The sequence below is a fragment of the Pseudophryne corroboree genome, chromosome 6 (assembly GCF_028390025.1).
Source record: "Pseudophryne corroboree isolate aPseCor3 chromosome 6, aPseCor3.hap2, whole genome shotgun sequence".
Lineage (NCBI taxonomy): Eukaryota > Metazoa > Chordata > Amphibia > Anura > Myobatrachidae > Pseudophryne > Pseudophryne corroboree.
The window spans coordinates 202,539,039-202,564,153 of record NC_086449.1 but is presented as its reverse complement, the minus strand read 5'-3'; the positions used below and the strand labels follow the sequence as shown (position 1 = coordinate 202,564,153).

General features: G+C 46.9%; 1 protein-coding gene across 2 annotated transcripts in view; it reads left to right on the top strand.

Moving 5' to 3' along the window:
* Positions 1 to 25,115, top strand: part of PLEKHO2 (pleckstrin homology domain containing O2) — a 230,253-nt gene that overhangs the window by 131,418 nt on the left and 73,720 nt on the right. The gene's annotated exons all lie outside the window — the stretch shown is intronic.

Sequence of the window (25,115 nt, the reverse complement as noted above, 5' to 3'; positions counted from 1 at the left end):
AACACGTTTGCAAAATTCTACAAGTTTGATACCCTGGCTGAGGAGGACCTTGAGTTTGCTCATTCGGTGCTGCAGAGTCATCCACACTCTCCCGCCCGTTTGGGAGCTTTGGTATAATCCCCATGGTCCTTACGGAGTACCCAGCATCCACTAGGACGTCAGAGAAAATAAGAATTTACTCACCGGTAATTCTATTTCTCGTAGTCCGTAGTGGATGCTGGGAGCCCGTCCCAAGTGCGGATTGTCTGCAATACTTGTATATAGTTATTGCTTAACTAAAGGGTTATTGAAATGAGCCATCTGTTCAGTGAGGCTCAGTTGTTATTCATACTGTTAACTGGGTATAGTTATCACGAGTTGTACGGTGTGATTGGTGTGGCTGGTATGAGTCTTTCCCTGGATTCCAAATCCTTTCCTTGTAGTGTCAGCTCTTCCGGGCACAGTTTCCCTAACTGAGGTCTGGAGGAGGGGCATAGAGGGAGGAGCCAGTGCACACCAGATAGGACCTAATCTTTCTTTTAGAGTGCCCAGTCTCCTGCGGAGCCCGTCTATTCCCCATGGTCCTTACGGAGTACCCAGCATCCACTACGGACTACGAGAAATAGAATTACCGGTGAGTAAATTCTTATTTTTTTGCAGCAATGTTGCGATCCTTTTGTTTGCACTTCTGCTAATCTAAGATACACTCCCAGAGGGCGGCGGCTTAGCGTTTGCACTGCTGCTAAAAGCAGCTAGCGAGCGAACAACTCTGAATGAGGGCCAATGTTCTATTGATGATCTGTCCGCTCACAGTGACCCATTGGTGATCTCTCCGCTGATGGAATTGCGTGCTATGCAGAGATGGACGGAACTGCAGATCTTGCACTAGCATAGGCTATTGCAAGTGCGGACTAATGATGAAGATGACTATTAAACTATATGTATGGCTAGTGGGTAGTTGGACCACAGAGATGTGTACCACTCTGCATACAGCTGAATATATGCATTTATATCAGTGTACGCAATTCAGGAGCAATTACTCTGTAATCTGGATGTACAGTATAATACAAAGAAAACTGCAGTACTGAAATATGGTGAGAAGTCACAGCTTCCATTTTGCATAAAGCATTATAGGAAGTGCAACAGTGAGAGGTCACTTCCTGTTATTCTGGCACTTCAGCACATTTAGACTTATCGGTTTAGAGCTTGCTGTGTGCAGAGCGCACTCACCAGGTGACCAGATGACAGAGTCTAAAGCCATGTGCTGCGCTGTAGGCCCCTGTGAGCTGTCCGCCCTGTGCATTTGTCAGGAGGAAATCTGAGCATTTGTCAGGCTCTTGTAACTGTTATATTGTACTTCAAGCCTCCTCTAGGCATTATAACAAAATGCTGATGCTATGTTATTTTCAAATGTCAACTAAAATGATTTCCTGGCATCCAAAGAAATTTACAATAAAAAGTAAATATTGCAAATAAAAAGCTCCAAAGCACAAAACGTACTTAGCTCACTGTTCCACCACCAACTCCAGGGGACAACACATCATTTCTGAAAGGGTGTTTCCAAATGTTTGATAAATGTTTGATTCTGGACTAAAAACAATATATAAATAATGTTACCTTGCTGAATATGAATAAATAAAGGTCAATGTAATTATTGGTATCCGATCTCTAGGTCGACCACACTTAGGTTGACATTCATTAGGTTGACCTCTATTGGTCGACATGCATTAGGTCGATGTGGTCACTAGGTTGACATGTACTAGATCGACACAAAGTTTTAACTTTTTTAATTTTTTTTTACTTTTTCATACTTTACGATCCATGTGGACTACAATTGGGAATAGTAACCAGTGCCGAGCGCAGCGGTAGCGGAGCTAGGCACCTTGCTCGAAGTATGGCGAGCGAAGCGACCCATGCGAGGGGACACGGTGCACTAATTGGGGTTCCTGGTCACTTTATGAAGAAAAACCAAGAAAAAACAACGCGCATATGAAAACAGAAACCTCTGCTAATGTGCTGTTTGCTGCTCTCATATACCAGGGTATTAGCAAACCCTGTAAATACCAGAAAAAGAGAGAAAATAGAGAGCGCGAACAGATCTAGAGGAATAGAAACGACCAGCCTAGAACGGTCGAGAAATGCATCAGGACTTGGGACTTCCGTTACCTAACACAGGCAGCCAATCACCTTGAGCAGTCTTTGCCCGCCCCACCTGGAGCCGCCTGCACGGGCTTCCCTGCCAAACGGAAAGCCGTGGCAGTTCAGAACTGGGTTGACCGCTAGCAGTTTAGTTCCTCAAGCCACATACGGAAGCACCCAGTGCCACCTGCCTGGCTTCCCTGCAAACGGTGAAGCCGCGGCCCGTCGGGACGCCTATCCCAGACAACTGCACAGTGCCCTTCAAGCGGCTGCTGGAGTTGGTACAACTTTGCTCTTTCATCCTCCCAAAACTTTGTGAGGATTGTTTGTCATGACTTTCAACACCAGTGTCAGTGATCTGGACTTACCTCGGTCAAAAGGGCAAGTATCCTCGTTGTTACCATTAATCTTTACAGGAACAGTAACATATATATGTCATCTGGAGATTTATTTATCCATCGGAGCATTACAGCATAATTATATAGAATTATATAGAATCTGAGGAACTGTTATTATCAAATTAAGGAAACATCCATATGAACTGTGTCTTTATTATGTATACCTACTGAACTAACAACTTCGAGGATTCTATTTATCTTTAGTAGCAACAAGTTGCAACTGTGTATTTTGTTATTGCCAATGGTTGATGTGCATGAAAAATACAAGTGCATATGAATAATTTAGTTTGTGGAATCATCAAAGGTTTTAATTACCTTCTTAAATTTAATAAATTTTCTATACTAAATCTAGTCTGTTTGCGCTCTCTATTTTCTCTCTTTTTCTGACTTTACGAAGAAAACGACACCAATTTTAAAAAAAAACTCACGTGGACCTTTTTCCATGTTGACCTTGTTCATGTCGACCTAAAGACCGTGTCGACCTATTTCAGGTGTCAACCTAGTCACTGTCGACCAACAGTGGTCGACCTAATGACTGTCGACCTAAGTGTGGTCGACTCTATGATCCACACCTGTAATTATTAGTACCCAGAATATCACAAAGCTATAATAAGTTTAAGATAGGTGAAAAATATCCTTTACTTACAGTCCAAGCTTCCCTATAAGAGGCTGCAACAGCAAAGGAGCATAAAGCACTGAAAGCTTTGCTCAGAGCACTATGAGGCTCATTGAGGTGCGATTGTTCTTGTTGCTGTCATTGCTATCTTTTGCGTACATAGCTGCAATTATATGCTAATATGGGCAGAAGCTAACCTGAGCATAGGGACGCCCACTGCAGTCGCATCGTTTCCAACAGCGTATAACTGCTGATACATCGGTACCATCGTCGCAAATCGAAACATGTTGCAGGGTCTGTGTGCCTCTGAGGACACGCAGGCTGAGCTGCTCTCCCGGAACACTGAGGGCTCTCCAGTAGCAAGTAAGATCGCAACTGCTAATTTATGTATGCCTGGAAAACACTGTCTGAACAGCCATGACAAGCCTGCGTATGGCCGACCACTCCCAGTTACCACCCCCAAACAATGTCTTCCTGTTACTCACTCTGCAACTAGTTCCTCGTTGCGACCGCTATAACAATTCAATTGCTGCACGTGCGCACTGAGGCTCAGATACATGTACAGTAAGAAAACATCGACCAATGTGCATACAATAATCGATTTGCGACCGCACCTGAAAAAGCCTCAATATCAGATAGCAAAGGCAAAACACTGATGATTCACTGGTGACTCCAGTATTGAAGTTTTAAATGATGAAATGGGAACATTTCTGTGATGGCTGTAAGTTTTATTGGGCTTTCTGGGCAACTGGAAATCCCTGCTAACTGTACCATATTTTGGTACTTCTATTTTGACAAATCTCTTAAAGGGGATGGAATTTCATTGTCTTGGCTTTTGGTGTGATTTCTGGCAACACTTCCCATTGTAAACGCTTCAGAACTTTCTCAGTGAAAGGAAAACTCTCTGCAACTCTTCATAGAAACAGAAAAATGACTGGTTATTGCTGCTGTACCTCCCAAGAAAATAGTAAAATCCCAGAAAATGCTCTTTCAAGTTCTCCAATCCAGTTCTTTCTTGGTGGCAGAAATATGCATTATGAGGCTGGAAAGAGTTGAGATGGGATAAGCAGAAGCAATTCATTGGGCATCATTAATAAAGCACAATGGAAATGTACAGTAAAACACCTTGGTTTTGCACTTGTGCACTTACAGGCAAACCCTGTTATATTGTCTGCTCTTGGAGACATCACTACAATCTAAAAGCGTGCCTGGGTGCATTATGGCAAAGTTTTGTTAACATTTTTTCTACTTTTCTCCTTGGACTCATTTATTGTTTTTATCAATTATGAGAATGACGGGGACACTGGGACTGACGTAATTGCACAAAGTTTTTATTACAATGCCCAGAGTGCCCTTCTCCATGAAGGGTCAACATAAAGCAGCAAAATGGCTGCTGCTCAAAGTAAAGAGTGAAAACTGAAGACCACTCACCCTGAGATACTAGCAGAGTAAATTTGACATTGTGCAGCAAGGACCTCCCCCCCCCCCCCCCTCCTTTATCCCTCTTCAATAAACACGCATAAATGTTCTGCAAAAGATAGTACACTGGTGATGTGCCTCCTCTATGCCCCGACTTTGCCCACCTACTTCCTTCGTCCTGCACCACCTATGCTCCTCCACAGGCAGGCTCATCTTGCTCTGTACACCGCCACACTTTGGCAGAAACCTAAACAACCTCCAGTGTTCCAATAGACGCCTGATGCACACGGAGAAAGGCAGTGGCATGTCTAAGTGTACTCCTTTGGACTAATAATTAGATTTTTTTTTCTTTTTGCATTACTGTAAGGTAAAAGTTAAAATCAAAACCCTCCCTTAAGACAAAGAATCCTCGTCTGGGAGCTGAGAGGGAGGATAGTTCCTGCACTGTTAGACCAAACTTGCCTACTTTATAGAAGAACTCTCTTCATGGAGGTCCCTGAGGGCAGGTCAAAGTGGCAAGGGTGGGGGTGTGGTCATGCAATTAGCATTGTGCTGTGGGGTAGGGAGCTAATGTGAATCGCTAGGACTTATGTTATCATGTTCATGCTTACCCTCCTCCTTCATCATTAGGGAAGTGGGCAGAATACAGCAGGGTGGCCTTAGTCGCTGGGGTGTGCAGGGTGACTCCGGAGCGTAAGCTAGGCATTTATGTTTTAGGCCAATGATAAAAATTTGCTTAATGTGTCTATACGTATTGTATAGAAATAATATACAGAATACAAAGGATACACCAGATAAAATAAATGATATAGAAAGCATTTTCCATCTCTAGATATTGCCTCTCCCTATAACCCATCCCTGCAGTCACCTTTGGTGCTATTTCTGGAAATATCTTGTTTATCCAACTTCCTCACTGTGATTTCCCCTTTGTCCTTGTTACCTAGTCATTTCCTCATCATCAGTCTCTCTCACTTTCTCACACAACAGCATCTGGCCCTGTACAATGTTCTCACCCATATGAACTGATTATTTTTCACATACTGTATATGACATGGGGAAATGCAATGTCTATCTCGCCTTTGGAAAAACCCAGCTGACAAAACAGACCCATCCTAGAGCAATGTATATGAAAGTTGTCTAGTATTTGCAGTTTGTTTGTTTTTCAAATGTCTCCTTCTTGCCTTCTACTTGCAGCAACTGTTCAAGCGTGATCCACTGTATTACATATACTATTTGTCTGCTTTGTTCTAGCAGCAAAGCCTCCTCAACATATATGTACAGTATCTATAATTTTATTAAATGCTACGACATCTAGGAATTTTCTTAACATATTATAGGTAGTTGTTTATGTAGTGTGATAATATATATACAACTAAAATAGAAGTAATTACAATGGAGCTCAGAATAAAGGGTTATATTCAATCCATTTGTGAGATGAATGTTAACAATAATTCACTTATCACAGTTTGGAAGCTGAGACCACCAATCAGTGGTGCAAGTATGCAGGTACGCTCGGGTACGGACTCGGAGTACCCTTAACAGTTTGGCAGCAGGTACCACTCACTGCACACTTTTCATCCGTGATTGCCATTACCTCAAATATAATGCGCTGCCAAGCAGCAAGACCTTGGTGTTCGGTAATATGATGGCACCTCCCACTTTGTCAGGGCTACAGAGAGTGCGACAGTGACGTCATGAGATCACATCACGCTTCCTCTCCTGGTGGCTGCGGCTGGCACGAAGAGAAGAGCCTGGGGACTGGGCTGGGTGCCTTTTCCCGCAATGTCCAGCTGTTTCCCTTCACTCGGCTTCAGTGACATATCGGCACTGAGCAGCTTTTGTTCTTCACAGGCAGGGCTGCTGGGCATGTCTCTAGCTTCACTGTGTGGGGTAATTATTTATTAATATAATGTGGACACTACTATATATTTCTATTATTATGGGGGCATTACTATATATTTATATTGTAAGGTGTGACACTAGTATATATTTCTATTATACCGGTGGCACTACTAAAGTACATTTCTCTTACGTCCTAGAGGATGCTGGGGTCTCTGTAAGGACCATGGGGTATAGACGGGCTCCGCAGGAGACATGGGCACTATAAAGAACTTTTAGTATGGGTGTGCACTGGCTCCTCCCTCTATGCCCCTCCTCCAGACCTCAGTTAGATTTTGTGCCCAGAGGAGATAGGGTGCATTACAGAGGAGCTCTCCAGAGTTTCTCTGAAAAATAATTTTGTTAGGTTTTTTATTTTCAGGGAGCATTGCTGGCAACAGGCTCCCTGCATCGTGGGACTGAGGAGAGAGAAGCAGACCTACTTAAATGATAGGCTCTGCTTCTTAGGCTACTGGACACCATTAGCTCCAGAGGGAGTCGGAACGCAGGTCTCACCCCGCCGTTCGTCCCAGAGCCGCGCCGCCGTCCTCCTCGCAGAGCCGGAAGATAGAAGCCGGGTGAGTATAAGAAGAAAAGAAGACTTCAAGGCGGCAGAAGACTTCAGATCTTCACTGCGCGCCATTGCTCCCACACGCTAAACACACAGAACGGGCACTGATGGGTGCAGGGCGCAGGGGCGGCGCCCTGGGCAGCAATACACCTCTAGTCTGGCAAAAAGGGTACATTAGGCTGCGGAGGCAGTAAATGAAGAGATCCCCCACCATTTTTTGAATATTGAAGCGGGACCGAAGCACGCCGCTGGAGGGGGCGGAGCTTGATCCCTCAGCACTAACAGCGCCATTTTCTCCACAGAACGCTGCAGAGAAACTGGCTCCCCGGACTCTCCCCTGCTGATCTCGGTGACAAAGGGCTGGAAAGAGGGGGGGGGGGGGCATGTTTAATGCGCAGTGAATGTATAACCTTGATTATATATATAAAAAGTGCTATCTGGGTTATTCCAGTGTCAGTTTGGCACTGGGTGTGTGCTGGCATACTCTCTCTCTGTCTCCCTAAAGGGCCTTGTTGGGGAATTGTCATTGCCTTATAGATATATCCCTGTGTGTGGGGGTGCCGGTACGTGCGTGTCGGCATGTCTGAAGCGGAAGGCTCGTCCAAGGAGGAGGTGGAGCAGATGTGTGGTGTGTCTCCGTCGGCAACGCCGACTCATGATTGGATGGACATGTGGCGTATGTTAAATGCGAGTGTGGCCTCATTACATAAAAACTGGACAAAGCAGAGTCCAGGGAGAAAGCAGGGAGTCAATCCACGGATTGGACTGGGTCACAGGGCCCTTCTGGGTCTCAAAAACGTCCCCTATCCCAAATAGTGGACACTGGTACCGACACGGATTCTGACTCCAGTGTCGACTACGATGATGCAAAATTACACCCAAGGGTGGCAAAAAGTATTCAGTGTATGATTATTGCAATAAAAGATGTTTTGCATATCACTGATAACCTCTCTGTCCCTGATACGAGGGTGCGCATGTATAAGGAAAAGAAACCCGAGGTAACCTTTCCCCCATCTCATGAGCTTAACGAGTTATTTGAAAAAGCTTGGGAAACTCCAGATAAAAAACTGCAGATTCCCAAAAGGGTTCTTATGGCGTATCCTTTCCCTGCACAGGACAGGGTACGTTGGGAATCCTCTCCCAGGGTGGACAAGGCTTTGACGCGTCTGTCCAAGAAGGTGGCGCTGCCGTCTCCAGACACAGCAGCCCTCAAGGATCCTGCTGATCGCAGACAGGAGACTACTTTAAAGTCTATTTATGCGCATATGGCTGCTTTGCTCAGACCGGCAATAGCATCGGCATGGGTATGTAGCGCAGTTGCAGCATGGACAGATACCTTGTCAGCTGACCTTGATACCCTAGACAGGGATACCATTTTATTAACCTTAGCCCACATTAAAGACGCAGTCTTATATATGAGGGAAGCACAAAGAGACGTTGGGCTGCTGGGTTCCAGAGCCAATGCCATGGCTATTTCTGCGAGACGAGCTTTATGGACCCACTTCTTCGAGTCTGCATCACCCGCCAATGGACGGGTGATGCAGACTCGAAGAAGCATATGGAAGTTTTACCTTACAAGGGTGAAGTGTTGTTTGGGGAGGGGCTCGCAGACCTGGTTGCCACAGCTACAGCGGGTAAATCTACCTTTTTACCTTTTGTTCCCCAACAGCAAAAGAAAACTCCACAGTATCAGATGCAGTCCTTTCGGTCGCATAAATCCAGAAGAGGTCGGGGCTCCTCCTTCCTTGCCAGAGGTAAGGGTAGAGGAAAGAGAACACCTGCTTCGGCTAGTTCCCAGGAGCAGAAGTCCTCCCCGGCTTCTACAAAATCCACCGCATGACGCTGGGGCTCCTCTAAGGGAGTCCGCACCAGTGGGGGGCGCGCCTTCGACTTTTCAGCCAGATCTGGATTCTTTCAGACGTGGATCCTTGGGTGCTGGAAATTGTTTCCCAAGGCTACAAGCTGGAATTCGAAGAGGTGCCCCCTCGCCGATTTTTCAAGTCGGCCTTGTCAGCTTCACCCCCGGAGAGGGAAGTAGTGTTAGCTTCAATTCAAAAGCTGTGTCAACAGCAAGTGGTGGTCAAGGTTCCCCTGGTCCAACAAGGAAAAGGGTATTATTCAACCCTTTGTGGTCCTGAAGCCGGATGGTTCGGTCAGACCCATTTTAAATCTAAAATCCCTAAACCTGTACTTGAAAAAGTTCAAATTCAAGATGGAATCGCTCCGAGCTGTAATATGCAGCCTGGAAGGGGGGGATTTGAGGGTGTCACTGGACATAAAGGATGCATACCTTCATGTCCTCATATACCCCCCTCATCAGGAGTACCTGAGATTCGCTGTACAGGACTGTCATTACCATTTTCAGACGCTGCCGTTTGGGCTTTCCACGGCCCCGAGGATTTTCACTAAGGTATTGGCAGAGATGATGGTGCTCCTGCGCAGGCAGGGAGTCACAATTATCCCATACTTGGACGATCTCCTGATAAAGGCGAGATCGAGAGACCAGTTGCTGAAGAGCGTGTCGCTCTCCCTGAAAGTGCTGCAACAGCACGGTTGGATTCTGAATATGCCAAAGTCACAATTGGTTCCAACGACTCGGCTATCACAAAAAGAGTTCATCAATGCACTCGAGTGCAGGGGAAAATGGTTGGAAGCCTACGAGGCCATCCTCTTCGGCAGTTTTCATGCGAGGACTTTTCAGTGGGACCTTCTGGACAAGTGGTCCGGGTCCCATCTACAAATACATCAGAAAATAACCCTGTACCCCAGGGCCAGGGTGTCTCTCCTGTGGTGGCTGCAGAGTGCTCATCTTCTAGATGGTCACAGATTCGGCATTCAAGACTGGGTTCTGGTGACCACGGACGCGAGCCTCCGAGGATGGGGAGCAGTCACACAAGGAAGAAATTTTCAGGGACTATGGTCAAGCCAGGAGGCTTGTCTACACATCAACATACTGGAATTGAGGGCCAAATACAACGGCCTACGACTAGCGGAGAATCTTCTTCGCGACCTACCGGTTCTGATTCAATCAGACAACGTCACAGCCGTGGCTCATGTAAACCGCCAAGGCGGGACAAGGAGCAGAGTGGCGATGGCGGAAGCCGACAGGATTCTTCGCTGGGCAGAAAATCACGTAAGCGCTCTGTCAGCTGTCTTCATTCCGGGAGTGGACAACTGGGAAGCAGACTTCCTCAGCAGACACGATCTCCATCCGGGAGAGTGGGGACTTCATCAAGAAGTTTTTGCAGAGATAACAAGTCTTTGGGGAATTCCTCATATAGACATGATGGCGTCACGCCTCAACAAAAAGCTTTGGAGGTATTGTGCCAGGTCTCGGGACCCTCAGGCAGTAGCAGTAGACGCCCTGGTGACACCATGGGTGTTTCAGTCGGTCTATGTATTTCCTCCTCTTCCTCTCATCTCAAAAATATTGAGAATCATAAGACAAAAAAGAGTGCAGACAATGGGGGTAATTCCAAGTTGATCGCAGCAGGATTTTTGATAGCAATTGGGCAAAACCATGTGCACTGCAGGGGAGGCAGATATAACATTTGCAGAGAGAGTTAGATTTGGGTGGGTTATTTTATTTCTGTGCAGGGTAAATACTGGCTGCTTTATTTTTACACTGCAAATTAGATTGCAGATTGAACACACCACACCCAAATCTAACTCTCTCTGCACATGTTATATCTGCCTCCCCTGCAGTGCACATGGTTTTGCTCAATTGCTAACAGAATTCCTGCTGCGATCAACTTGGAATTACCCCCAATACTCATTGTCCCAGATTGGCCTTGAAGGGCCTGGTACTCAGATCTTCAGGAAATGCTCACAGAAGATCCGTGGCCTCTTCCTCTTAGGGAGGACCTGTTACAGCAGGGGCCATGTGTGTTCCAAGACTTACCGCGGTTACGTTTGACGGCATGGCGGTTGAACACCGAATCCTAGCTGGGAAAGGTATTCCGGAGGAAGTTATCCTTACTCTGATAAAGGCTAGGAAGAAGGTGACGGCAAAGCATTATCACTGCATCTGGAGGAAGTATGTATCTTGGTGTGAAGCCAAGAATGCTCCTACGGAAGATTTCCATCTGGGCCGGTTTCTCCACTTTCTACAGACTGGAGTGGATATGGGCCTGAAGTTAAGCTCCATTAAGGTACAGATTTCGGCCCTATCTATATTCTTTCAGAGGGAATTGGCTTCTCTCCCAGAAGTCCAGATGTTTGTGAAGGGAGTGCTGCACATCCAGCCCTACTTTGTGCCCCCAGTGGCACCGTGGGACCTTAACGTGGTGTTAAGTTTCCTGAAATCTCACTGGTTTGAACCTCTTCAAACAGTGGAATTAAATTTCTCACGTGGAAGGTGGTCATGTTATTGGCCTTGGCATCTGCAAGGCGGGTGTCTGAATTGGCGGCCTTGTCCCACAAGAGCCCCTATTTGATTTTCCATGTGGATAGAGCAGAGTTGAGGACACGTCCTCAATTTTTGCCTAAGGTGGTTTCTTCATTTCATATGAACCAACCTATTGTGGTGCCTGTGGCTACGGGGGACTGGGAGGACTCCAAGTCCCTGGGTGTAGTCAGGGCCTTAAAGATTTATGTAGCCAGGACGGCTAGGGTTAGGAAAACAGAGGCTCTGTTTGTCCTGTATGCAGCCAACAAGGTAGGCGCTCCTGCTTCTAAGCAGACTATTGCTCGCTGGATCTGTAACACGATTCAGCAGGCTCATTCGACGGCTGGATTGCCGTTACCAAATTCGGTAAAGGCCCATTCCACTAGGAAGGTGGGCTCTTCTTGGGCGGCTGCCCGAGGCGTCTCGGCATTACAGCTTTGCCGAGCAGCTACTTGGTCGGGTTCAAACACTTTTGCTAAATTCTACAAGTTTGATACCCTGGCTGATGAGGACCTTGCGTTTGCTCAGTCGGTGCTGCAGAGTCATCCGCACTCTCCCGCCCGGTTGGGAGCTTTGGTATAATCCCCATGGTCCTTACGGAGTCCCCAGCATCCTCTAGGACGTAAGAGAAAATAAGATTTTAAACCTACCGGTAAATCTTTTTCTCCTAGTCCGTAGAGGATGCTGGCCGCCCGTCCGAGTGCGGACTGTATCTGCAATACTTGTATATAGTTGTTGCTTTCATAAGGGTTATGTTACAGTTGGAATCAGTCTTTGACTGATACTGTTTTTGTTCATACTGTTAACTGGTTGCGTGTATTCCAGGTTATATGGTATGATTGGTGTGGGCTGGTATGAATCTTGCCCTTAGATTAACAAAATCCTTTCCTCATATTGTCCATCTCCTCTGGGCACAGTTCTCTAACTGAAGTCTGGGGGAGGGGCATAGAGGGAGGAGCCAGTGCACACCCATACGAAAAGTTCTTTATAGTGACCATGTCTCCTGCGGAGCCCGTCTATACCCCATGGTCCTTACAGAGTCCCCAGCATCCTCTACGGACTAGGAGAAAAAGATTTACCGGTAGGTTTAAAATCTTATTATTCCTGTTGTAATTTGGGTATTACTATGTATTTTTATTAAATTGGGGGCATTATAGTATATTTCTATTATACTGGGGTTATTACTATATATTTCTATTATAGTGGAGCAAGTACTATATATTTTTAGCCTTGCCTCCAGAGTGCAAAGAAAAAGAACTGTGCTGTGTGGCCACACCCCTAGTGTAATGTAGCTACTCCCCCTAGTGTCATGTGGTCATAACACGTGACCACGCCCATTTTTCCAGCACACTCAGTACCATTAAGAAAATATTTCTACTTGCACCACGTCCACCAATCACATAAATAATAGTGTCACTGACTGCTGCTTGTGTGTGGGAACCCAAATAAAGACGAACTCAGTAGCGCTAACAGTTAAACAAGTAATTTAGTAATTAATCTACTGCTAATTCTTCTTTTTATATTACTAGTGCTTCCATTTTCTCTTTTCTTTTTCTTTTTCTCTGTTATTACTGACAGGCAGACCAATGACTATTTGTGAAATGAGTGAGTCTGGTTCTGAACACAAAATAGGGTCAAGGAGCCTATACATAAAGAATCATTTTGCAGATGATTATGTCCGACAGTTGGCAAAACCCAACATGTAAGAAATCCCAGACTCCTTGATTCTGATAATTTTTGGGTCAGAATCGGCGAAACAGGGCTTACATGTTGGGTTTTGCCAGTCGTCGAAGTTCAGGAATCTGCAAAACAAATCGGGCATCAGGGGAATTGGCCAATTGATGTATGGACCCCATAGGAGTTGATCAGGAAAACTCAAAATGATACAATGTAAATGAATGATGGATGCGAGGATGTAATTTGTTTGACCATTCACTTTTTACTAGTATGTTTAAGGGGATTTTCCACTTTGAGGGATCTACTTATTAATGGTCTCACCTCTTAGAATAATGCAGAAAATAGGATTTTAATTACCTACCAGTAAATCCTTTTCTCGTAGTCCGTAAAGGATACTGGGAATCCATTTAGTACCATGGGGTATAAACGGGTCCACTAGGAGCCTTGGGCACTTTAAGAATTTGATAGTTTGCACTGGCTCCTCCCTCTATGCCCCTCCTACCAGACTCAGTCTAGGAAACTGTACCCGAGTAGACGGACATACTTTGAGAGAAGGATAGATAATAAAAGTGGTGAGATTACGAACAGCACACACAGAACAATAGGAAAGCCATGCTAACCAAACTTGAAACATGAACAGCAACGTCTGAACAAACCAGAATACTTAACTAAGTAACAGTGCAGGAAAAACAAAGCACCGGGCGGGCGTACAGTATCCTCTATTGGCTACGAGAAAATAATTTACTGGTACGTAATTAAAATCCTATTTTCTCTTACGTCCTAGAGAATACTGAGAATCCATTTAGTACCATGGGGAAGTACCAAAGCTCCCAAACCGGGTGGGAGAGTGCTGAGGTTCCTGCAGAACTGACTGACCAAACTGAAGGTCCTCAGAGGCCAAAGTATCGAACTTGTAGAACTTTGCAAACGTGTTCGAACCTGACCAAGTAGGTACTCGGCAGAGCTGTAAAGCCGAGACACCCCGGGCAGCTGCCCAAGACGACCCCACCGATCTAGTAGAGTGGGCCTGTACAGATTTTGGAACCGGTAATCCTGCCATGGAATAAGCATGCTGGATCGTGAGCTTGATCCAGCGTGCAATAGACTGCTTTGAAGCAGGACACCCAATTTTATTGGGATCATAGAGAACGAACAGCGAGTCGGATTTTCTTTGACGAGCTGTTCTCTTTATATACACCTTCAAAGCCCTCACAAAACATCCAAAGACTTTGAAGTAGCAGAGGTGTCCGTCACAGCCGGAACCACAATAGATTGGTTGATGTGAAAAGCGGACACCATCCTAGGAAGAAATTGCTGATGAGTTCTGAGTTCAGCTCTATCCTCATGGAAAATTAAGTAGGGACTCTTGTGAGACAACGCCCCTAGTTCCGACACACGTCTTGTAGAGGCCAAGGCCAATAGTGTGACGGTCTTCCACGTAAGGTACTTTATGTCAACCTCCTGTAAAGGTTCAAACCAATCCAATTGGAAGAACTGCAGCACCAAATTGAGATCCCAAGGTGCTGTGGGAGGCACAAAGGGAGGCTGGATGTGCAGAACACCTTACAAGAATGTCTGGACCTCAGGGAGAGAAGCCAATTGTTTCTGAAAGAAAACAGACAAAGCCGAAATCTGGACTTTAATGGAACCTAGGCATAGGCCCACATCCACTCCCGACTGCAGAAAAAGCAGGAGACGTTCCAGGTAACATTCCACCGCAGAATATTGTCTGCTCTCACACCAAGAGACATACTTCTTCCATATACGGTGGTAATGTTTAGACGTTACCCCTTTCCTGGCTTGGATCATAGTCGGGATGACCTTGTCAGGAATACCTCTCCTGGCTAGGATCCGCCGTTCAACCTCCATGCCGTTAAACGTAGCCGCGGTTAGTATTGATAGACGAACGGGCCCTGTTGCAGAAGATCCTCGTGAAGAGGCAGAGGCCACGGATCTTCGAGGAGCATCTCCAGAAGGTCCGCATACCAGGCCCTTCTTGGCCAGTCTGGAGCAATGAGTATTGCTTGAACTTTTTCCCTTCTTATTCTTTTTAGAATTATTGGGATCAGAGGAAGTGGAGGAAACACGTACACCATCTGGTAGACCCACGGAGTTGTCAGAGAGTCTACCGCCACTGCATGTGAGTCTCTCGACCTGGAACAATACCGCTTGAGCTTCTTGTTGAGACGAGAGGCCATCATGTCAATTTGTGAATATTCCCACCGACGTGTCAAGCACCTGAACACTTCCGGGTGAAGGCTCCACTCCCTGGGTGCAGGTTGTGTCTGTTAGGGAGTCTGCTTTCCAGTTGTCTACTCCTGGAATGAAGACCGCTGACAACACCACGGCGTGCTTTTCCGCCCAGAGGAGAATTTTTTACACCTCTGACATTGCTGCTCTGCTTTTCGTTCCGCCCTGTCGGTTTATGTAAGTTACTGCCGTTACATTGTCAGACTGTACTTGAATGGCCTGATTTCGAAGTAGGGATGAAGCCTGCAGGAGGGCATTTTAGATAGCCCTGAGTTCCAGGATGTTTATTGGAAGAACGACTTCCTGACCTGACCATTTTCCTTGAAACTGCTCCCCAACCTCTGAGGCTTGCGTCCGTGGTTAGCAGAATCCAATTCTGAATCCCGAACCTCCAACTCTTGACGAGGTGAAAAGTCTGTAGCCACCACAGAAGGGAGATCCTGGCTCTTGGCGACTGAGGGATCCTCTGGTGCATGTGAAGATGTGATCCGGACCATATGTCCAATAGATCTAGCTGGAAGGGCCTCGCATGAAACCTTCCGTACTGAAGCGCATCGTAAGAGGCCAACATTTTCCCCAGAAGGCGAATGCACAGATGCACCGAGATCTGGGTTGGCTTTAGGACAGCCCGAACCATGGACTGGATTTCCATAGCCTTCTCCACAGGAAGGAACACTCTCTGAGATTCCGTGTCCAGTATCATTCCCAGAAAGGAAAGTCTCTGCGTCGGTTCCAGGTGAGATTTTGGTAAGTTCAGAATCCACCCGTGATCCAGGAGTAGTGTGGTTGATAGGCGAATGCTGTCCAACAACCGCTCCCTGGACGGTGCCTTTATCAGAAGATCTTCCAGGTATGGAATTATGTTCACTCCCTGTTTGCGGAGTAGAAACATCATCTCTGCCATCACCTTGTTGAACACTCTCGGTGCCGTGGAGAGACCAAATGGCAGGGCCTGGAACTGGTAGTTGCAGTTCTGTAGTGCAAACCATAGATAAGCCTGATGAGGCGACCAGATCAGAATGTGAAGGTACGCATCCTTGATATCCAGAGACACTGGAATTCCCCCTCCTCCAGAGCTGAGATCACCGCTCTCAGAGACTCCATCTTGAATTTGAACACTCGTAAGTACTGGTTCAATGACTTAAGGTTCAAAATCGGCCCTACCGAACAGTCCGGTTTCGGTACTACAAACAGGTTGGAATAATAGCCCCTGTTTCTCTAACGTCCTAAGTGGATGCTGGGGACTCCGTCAGGACCATGGGGAATAGCGGCTCCGCAGGAGACAGGGCACAAAAATAAAGCTTTAGGATTAGGTGGTGTGTACTGGCTCCTCCCCCTATGACCCTCCTCCAAGCCTCAGTTAGGTTTTTGTGCCCGTCCGAGCAGGGTGCAATCTAGGTGGCTCTCCTAAAGAGCTGCTTAGAAAAAGTTTTTAGGTTTTTTATTTTCAGTGAGTCCTGCTGGCAACAGGCTCACTGCATCGAGGGACTTAGGGGAGAGAATTTCAACTCACTTGCGTGCAGGATGGATTGGATTCTTAGGCTACTGGACACCATTAGCTCCAGAGGGAGTCGGAACACAGGTCTCACCCTGGGGTTCGTCCCGGAGCCGCGCCGCCGACCCCCCTTACAGATGCTGAAGATTGAAGGTCCGGAAACAGGCGGCAGAAGGCTCGTCAGTCTTCATGAAGGTAGCGCACAGCACTGCAGCTGTGCGCCATTGTTGTCACACACTTCACACCAAGCGGTCACGGAGGGTGCAGGGCGCTGCTGGAGGCACCCTGGGCAGCAATATTTAATACCTTTATGGCAAAAGAATACATCACATATAGCCATTGAGGCTATATGTATGTATTTAACCCATGCCAGATATCTAAAACTCCGGGAGAAAAGCCCGCCGAAATAAGGGGCGGGGCTTATTCTCCTCAGCACACAGCGCCATTTTCCTGCTCAGCTCCGCTGTGAGGAAGGCTCCCAGGACTCTCCCCTGCACTGCACTACAGAAACAGGGTAAAACAGAGAGGGGGGGCATTTTTTGGCGATATTTTGATATATTTAAGCTGCTATAAGGAACAACACTTATATAAGGTTGTTCCCATATATATTATAGCGCTTGGGTGTGTGCTGGCAAACTCTCCCTCTGTCTCCCCAAAGGGCTAGTGGGGTCCTGTCTTCGATAAGAGCATTCCCTGTGTGTCTGCTGTGTGTCGGTACGTGTGTGTCGACATGTATGAGGACGATGTTGGTGTGGAGGCAGAGCAATTGCCGATAATGGTGATGTCACCACCCAGGGAGTCGACACCGGAATGGATGGCTTTGTTTATGGAATTACGTGATAATGTCAGCACATTACAAAAATCAGTTGACGACATGAGACGGCCGGCAAACCAGTTAGTACCTGCCCAGGCGTCTCAGACACCGTCAGGGGCTGTAAAGCGCCCTTTACCTCAGTCGGTCGACACAGACCCAGACACAGACACTGAATCTAGTGTCGACGGTGATGAAACAAACGTATTTTCAAGTAGGGCCACACGTTATATGATCACGGCAATGAAGGAGGCTTTGCATATCTCTGATACTGCAAGTACCACAAAAAGGGGTATTATGTGGGGGGTGAAAAAACTACCTGTAGTTTTTCCTGAATCAGAGGAATTAAATGATGTATGTGATGAAGCGTGGGTTAACCCAGATAGAAAAGTGCTAATTTCAAAAAAGTTATTAGCATTATACCCTTTCCCGCCAGAGGTTAGGGCGCGCTGGGAAACACCCCCTAGGGTGGATAAGGCGCTCACGCGCTTATCAAAACAAGTGGCGTTACCGTCTCCTGATACGGCCGCCCTCAGGGATCCAGCTGATAGGAGACTGGAAACTACCCTAAAAAGTATATACACACATACTGGTGTTATACTGCGACCAGCCATCGCCTCAGCCTGGATGTGCAGTGCTGGGGTCGTCTGGTTGGATTCCCTGACTGAAAATATTGATACCCTGGATAGGGACAGTATTTTATTGACTATAGAGCAATTAAAGGATGCTTTCCTTTATATGCGAGATGCTCAGAGAGATATTTGCACTCTGGCATCGAGAGTAAATGCGATGTCCATATCTGCCTGAAGGAGTTTATGGACGCGACAGTGGTCAGGTGATGCGGATTCCAAACGACATATGGAAGTATTGCCGTATAAAGGGGAGGAATTATTTGGCGTCGGTCTATCGGATCTGGTGGCCACGGCAACTGCCGGAAAATCCACCTTTTTACCTCAGACCCCCTCCCAACAGAAAAAAACACCGTCTTTTCAGCCGCAGTCTTTTCGGTCCTATAAGAACAAGCAGACAAAAGGACAGTCATATCTGCCTCGGGGCAGAGGAAGGGGTAAGAGAGGGCAGCAAGCAGCCCCTGCCCAGGAACAGAAGCCCTCTCAGGGTTCTGCAAAGCCCTCAGCATGACGCTGGGGCCTTACAAGCGGACTCAGGAGCGGTGGGGGGTCGACTCAAGAATTTCAGCGCACAGTGGGCTTGCTCACAGGTGGACCCCTGGATCCTGCAGGTAGTATCTCAGGGTTACAGGTTGGAATTCGAGAAGTCTCCCCCTCGCAGGTTCCTAAAGTCTGCTTTGCCAACGTCTCCCTCAGACAGGGCGACGGTATTGGAAGCATTCACAAGCTGTTTTCTCAGCAGGTGATAGTCAAGGTACCCCTCCTACAACAGGGAAAGGGGTATTACTCCACGCTATTTGTGGTACCGAAGCCGGACGGCTCGGTAAGACCTATTCTAAATTAGAGATGAGCGGGTTCGGTTTCTCTGAATCCGAACCCGCACGAACTTCATGTTTTTTTTCACGGGTCCGAGCGACTCGGATCTTCCCGCCTTGCTCGGTTAACCCGAGCGTGCCCGAACGTCATCATGACGCTGTCGGATTCTCGCGAGACTCGGATTCTATATAAGGAGCCGCGCGTCGCCGCCATTTTCACACGTGCATTGAGATTGATAGGGAGAGGACGTGGCTGGCGTCCTCTCCGTTATAGTAGAAAAGAGTAAAGACTGAGTGACTTAGTTATAATTGTGGGGAGGATTGGGGACGGGGAGCAGCTGTTAGGGAGTACAGTGATTTAGATTAGGAGAGAGAGAGAGAGAGATTGACCTGATTTACTGGAGTTTAGGAGTACTGTAGAAGAGAGTGCAGAGATTACTAGTGACTGACCACAGTGACCACCAGACAGTGCAGTTTTATTTAATATATCCGTTCTCTGCCTGAAAAAAACGATACACACAGTGACTCAGTCACATACCATATCTGTGTGCACTGCTCAGCCCAGTGTGCTGCATCATCTATGTATATATTATATATCTGACTGTGCTCAGCTCACACAGCTTATAATTGTGGGGGAGACTGGGGAGCACTGCAGTGCCAGTTATAGGTTATAGCAGGAGCCAGGAGTACAAGACAGTCACATACCATATCTGTGTGCACTGCTCAGCCCAGTGTGCTGCATCATCTATGTATATATTATATATCTGACTGTGCTCAGCTCACACAGCTTATAATTGTGGGGGAGACTGGGGAGCACTGCAGTGCCAGTTATAGGTTATAGCAGGAGCCAGGAGTACATATTATATTAAAATTAATTAAACAGTGCACACTTTTGCTGCAGGAGTGCCACTGCCAGTGTGACTGACCAGTGACCTGACCACACTGACCACCAGTATAGTTAGTAGTATACTATATTGTGATTGCCTGAAAAAGTTAAACACTCGTCGTGTGACTTCACTTGTGTGGTGTTTTTTTTTTTTATTCTATAAAAAACTCATTCTGCTGACAGACAGTGTCCAGCAGGTCCGTCATTATATAATATATATAACTGTCCGGCTGCAGTAGTGATATATATATATTTTTTATATCATTATTTATCATCCAGTCGCAGCAGACACAGTACGGTAGTTCACGGCTGTAGCTACCTCTGTGTCGGCACTCGGCAGTCCGTCCATAATTGTATACCACCTAACCGTGGTTTTTTTTTCTTTCTTCTTTATACATACATACTACGACATCTCTTTATCAACCAGTCTATATTAGCAGCAGACACAGTACAGTACGGTAGTTCACGGCTGTGGCTACCTCTGTGTCGGCACTCGGCAGTCCGTCCATAATTGTATACCACCTAACCGTGGTTTTTTTTTCTTTCTTCTTTATACGTACATACTACGACATCTCTTTATCAACCAGTCTATATTAGCAGCAGACACAGTACAGTACGGTAGTTCACGGCTGTGGCTACCTCTGTGTCGGCACTCGGCAGTCCGTCCATAATTGTATACCACCTAACCGTGTTTTTTTTTTCTTTCTTCTTTATACATACATACTACGACATCTCTTTATCAACCAGTCTATATTAGCAGCAGACACAGTACAGTACGGTAGTTCACGGCTGTGGCTACCTCTGTGTCGGCACTCGGCAGTCCGTCCATAATTGTATACCACCTAACCGTGGTTTTTTTTTCTTTCTTCTTTATACGTACATACTACGACATCTCTTTATCAACCAGTCTATATTAGCAGCAGACACAGTACAGTACGGTAGTTCACGGCTGTGGCTACCTCTGTGTCGGCACTCGGCAGTCCGTCCATAATTGTATACCACCTAACCGTGGTTTTTTTTTCTTTCTTCTTTATACATACATACTACGACATCTCTTTATCAACCAGTCTATATTAGCTATATGTCTATATGTGCTGATTGGGGAGGGTTTTTTGGAAGGGACATCCTGCGTGACACTGCAGTGCCACTCCTAAATGGGCCCGGTGTTTGTGTCGGCCACTAGGGTCGCTAATCTTACTCACACAGCTACCTCATTGCGCCTCTTTTTTTCTTTGCGTCATGTGCTGATTGGGGAGGGTTTTTTGGAAGGGACATCCTGCGTGACACTGCAGTGCCACTCCTAAATGGGCCCGGTGTTTGTGTCGGCCACTAGGGTCGCTAATCTTACTCACACAGCTACCTCATTGCGCCTCTTTTTTTCTTTGCGTCATGTGCTGATTGGGGAGGGTTTTTTGGAAGGGACATCCTGCGTGACACTGCAGTGCCACTCCTAAATGGGCCCGGTGTTTGTGTCGGCCACTAGGGTCGCTAATCTTACTCACACAGCTACCTCATTGCGCCTCTTTTTTTCTTTGCGTCATGTGCTGATTGGGGAGGGTTTTTTGGAAGGGACATCCTGCGTGACACTGCAGTGCCACTCCTAAATGGGCCCGGTGTTTGTGTCGGCCACTAGGGTCGCTTATCTTACTCACACAGTCAGCTACCTCATTGCGCCTCTTTTTTTCTTTGCGTCATGTGCTGTTTGGGGAGGGTTTTTTGGAAGGGACATCCTGCGTGACACTGCAGTGCCACTCCTAAATGGGCCCGGTGTTTGTGTCGGCCACTAGGGTCGCTTATCTTACTCACACAGTCAGCTACCTCATTGCGCCTCTTTTTTTCTTTGCGTCATGTGCTGTTTGGGGAGGGTTTTTTGGAAGGGACATCCTGCGTGACACTGCAGTGCCACTCCTAGATGGGCCAGGTGTTTGTGTCGGCCACTAGGGTCGCTTAGCTTAGTCATCCAGCGACCTCGGTGCAAATTTTAGGACTAAAAATAATATTGTGAGGTGTGAGGTATTCAGAATAGACTGAAAATGAGTGGAAATTATGGTTTTTGAGGTTAATAATAATATGGGATCAAAATGACCCCCAAATTCTATGATTTAAGCTGTTTTTTAGGGTTTTTTGAAAAAAACACCCGAATCCAAAACACACCCGAATCCGACAAAAAAAATTCGGTGAGGTTTTGCCAAAACGCGGTCGAACCCAAAACACGGCCGCGGAACCGAACCCAAAACCAAAACACAAAACCCGAAAAATTTCAGGCGCTCATCTCTATTCTAAATCTGAAATCTTTGAACCTGTACATACAAAAATTCAAGTTCAAGATGGAGTCACTTAGAGCAGTGATAGCGAATCTGGAAGAAGGGGACTTTATGGTGTCCCTGGACATAAAGGATGCTTACCTGCATGTCCCAATTTGCCCTTCACATCAAGGGTACCTCAGGTTCGTGGTGCAAAACTGTCATTATCAGTTTCAGACGCTGCCGTTTGGATTGTCCACGGCACCTCGGGTCTTTACCAAGGTAATGGCCGAAATGATGATTCTTCTGCGAAGAAGAGGCGTATTAATTATCCCTTACTTGGACGATCTCCTGATAAGGGCAAGGTCCAGAGAACAGCTGGAGGACGGAGTAGCACTAACCCGACTAGTGCTGCAACAACACGGGTGGATTCTGAATTCTCCAAAATCTCAGTTGACCCCGACGACACGTCTGCTGTTCCTGGGAATGATTCTGGACACGGTTCAGAAAAAGGTGTTTCTTCCGGAGGAGAAAGCCAGGGAGTTATCCGAACTTGTCAGGAACCTCCTAAAACCAGGGAAAGTGTCTGTGCATCAATGCACAAGAGTCCTGGGAAAGATGGTGGCTTCTTACGAAGCGATTTCATTCGGCAGATTCCACGCACGAACTTTTCAGTGGGATCTGCTGGACAAATGGTCCGGATCACATCTGCAGATGCATCAGCGGATAACCTTATCGCCACGGACAAGGGTGTCTCTTCTGTGGTGGTTGCAGAGTGCTCATCTGTTAGAGGGCCGCAGATTCGGCATACAGGACTGGGTCCTGGTGACCACGGATGCCAGTCTGAGAGGCTGGGGAGCGGTCACACAGGGAAGAAACTTCCAGGGAGTATGGTCAAGCCTGGAGATGTCTCTTCACATAAATATACTGGAGCTAAGAGCGATTTACAATGCTCTAAGTCTGGCAAAACCCCTGCTTCAGGGTCAGCCGGTGTTGATCCTGTCGGACAACATCACGGCAGTCGCCCACGTAAACAGACAGGGCGGCACAAGAAGCAGGACAGCAATGGCAGAAGCTGCAAGGATTCTTCGCTGGGCGGAAGATCATGTGAAAGCACTGTCAGCAGTATTCATTCCGGGAGTGGACAACTGGGAAGCAGACTTCCTCAGCAGACACGATCTACACCCGGGAGAGTGGGGACTTCATCCAGAAGTCTTCCACATGATTGTGAACCGTTGGGAAAAACCAATGGTGGATATGATGGCGTCCCGCCTCAACAAAAAACTGGACAGGTATTGCGCCAGGTCAAGAGACCCTCAGGCAATAGCTGTGGACGCTCTGGTAACACCGTGGGTGTTCCAGTCAGTGTATGTGTTCCCTCCTCTGCCTCTCATACCAAAAGTACTGAGAATTATACGGCAAAAGGGAGTAAGAACGATACTAGTGGCTCCGGATTGGCCAAGAAGAACTTGGTACCCGGAACTTCAAGAGATGCTCACGGAGGATCCGTGGCCTCTACCTCTAAGACGGGACCTGCTTCAGCAGGGACCGTGTCTATTCCAAGACTTACCGCGGCTGCGTTTGACGGCATGGCGGTTGAACGCCGAATTCTAAGGGAAAAAGGCATTCCGGAAGAGGTCATTCCTACACTGGTAAAAGCCAGGAAGGAGGTGACTGCACAACATTATCACCGCATTTGGAGGAAATATGTTGCGTGGTGTGAGGCCAGGAAGGCCCCCACGGAGGAATTTCAACTGGGTCGATTCCTACATTTCCTGCAAACAGGATTGTCTATGGGCCTCAAATTGGGGTCCATTAAGGTTCAAATTTCGGCCCTGTCGATTTTCTTCCAGAAAGAATTGGCTTCAGTTCCTGAAGTCCAGACTTTTGTAAAAGGAGTACTACATATACAGCCCCCGGTTGTGCCCCCAGTGGCACCGTGGGATCTTAATGTAGTCTTGGATTTTCTCAAATCCCATTGGTTTGAGCCGCTCAAATCGGTGGAGTTGAAGTATCTTACATGGAAAGTAACCATGCTACTGGCCCTGGCTTCAGCCAGGAGAGTATCAGAATTGGCGGCTTTATCATATAAGAGCCCATATCTGATTTTCCATACGGACAGGGCAGAACTGCGGACGCGTCCTCATTTTCTGCCTAAGGTGGTGTCAGCGTTTCACCTGAACCAGCCTATTGTGGTGCCTGCGGCTACTAACGATTTGGAGGATTCCAAGTTGTTGGACGTGGTCCGGGCATTGAAAATATATATTTCAAGAACGGCGGGAGTCAGAAAGTCTGACTCACTGTTTATATTGTATGCACCCAACAAGATGGGTGCTCCTGCTTCTAAGCAGACGATTGCTCGTTGGATTTGTAGCACAATTCAACTTGCACATTCTGTGGCAGGCTTGCCACAACCTAAATCTGTCAAGGCCCATTCCACAAGGAAAGTGGGCTCATCCTGGGCGGCTGCCCGGGGGGTCTCGGCATTACAACTCTGCCGAGCTGCTACTTGGTCAGGGGCAAACACGTTTGCAAAATTCTACAAATTTGATACCCTGGCTGAGGAGGACCTTGAGTTCTCTCATTCGGTGCTGCAGAGTCATCCGCACTCTCCCGCCCGTTTGGGAGCTTTGGTATAATCCCCATGGTCCTGACGGAGTCCCCAGCATCCACTTAGGACGTTAGAGAAAATAAGAATTTACTTACCGATAATTCTATTTCTCGTAGTCCGTAGTGGATGCTGGGCGCCCATCCCAAGTGCGGATTGTCTGCAATACTTGTACATAGTTATTGTTACAAACAAATTCGGGTTGTTATTGTTGTGAGCCGTCTGTTCAGAGGCTCCTACGTTTGTCATACTGTTAACTGGGTTCAGATCACAAGTTATACGGTGTGATTGGTGTGGCTGGTATGAGTCTTACC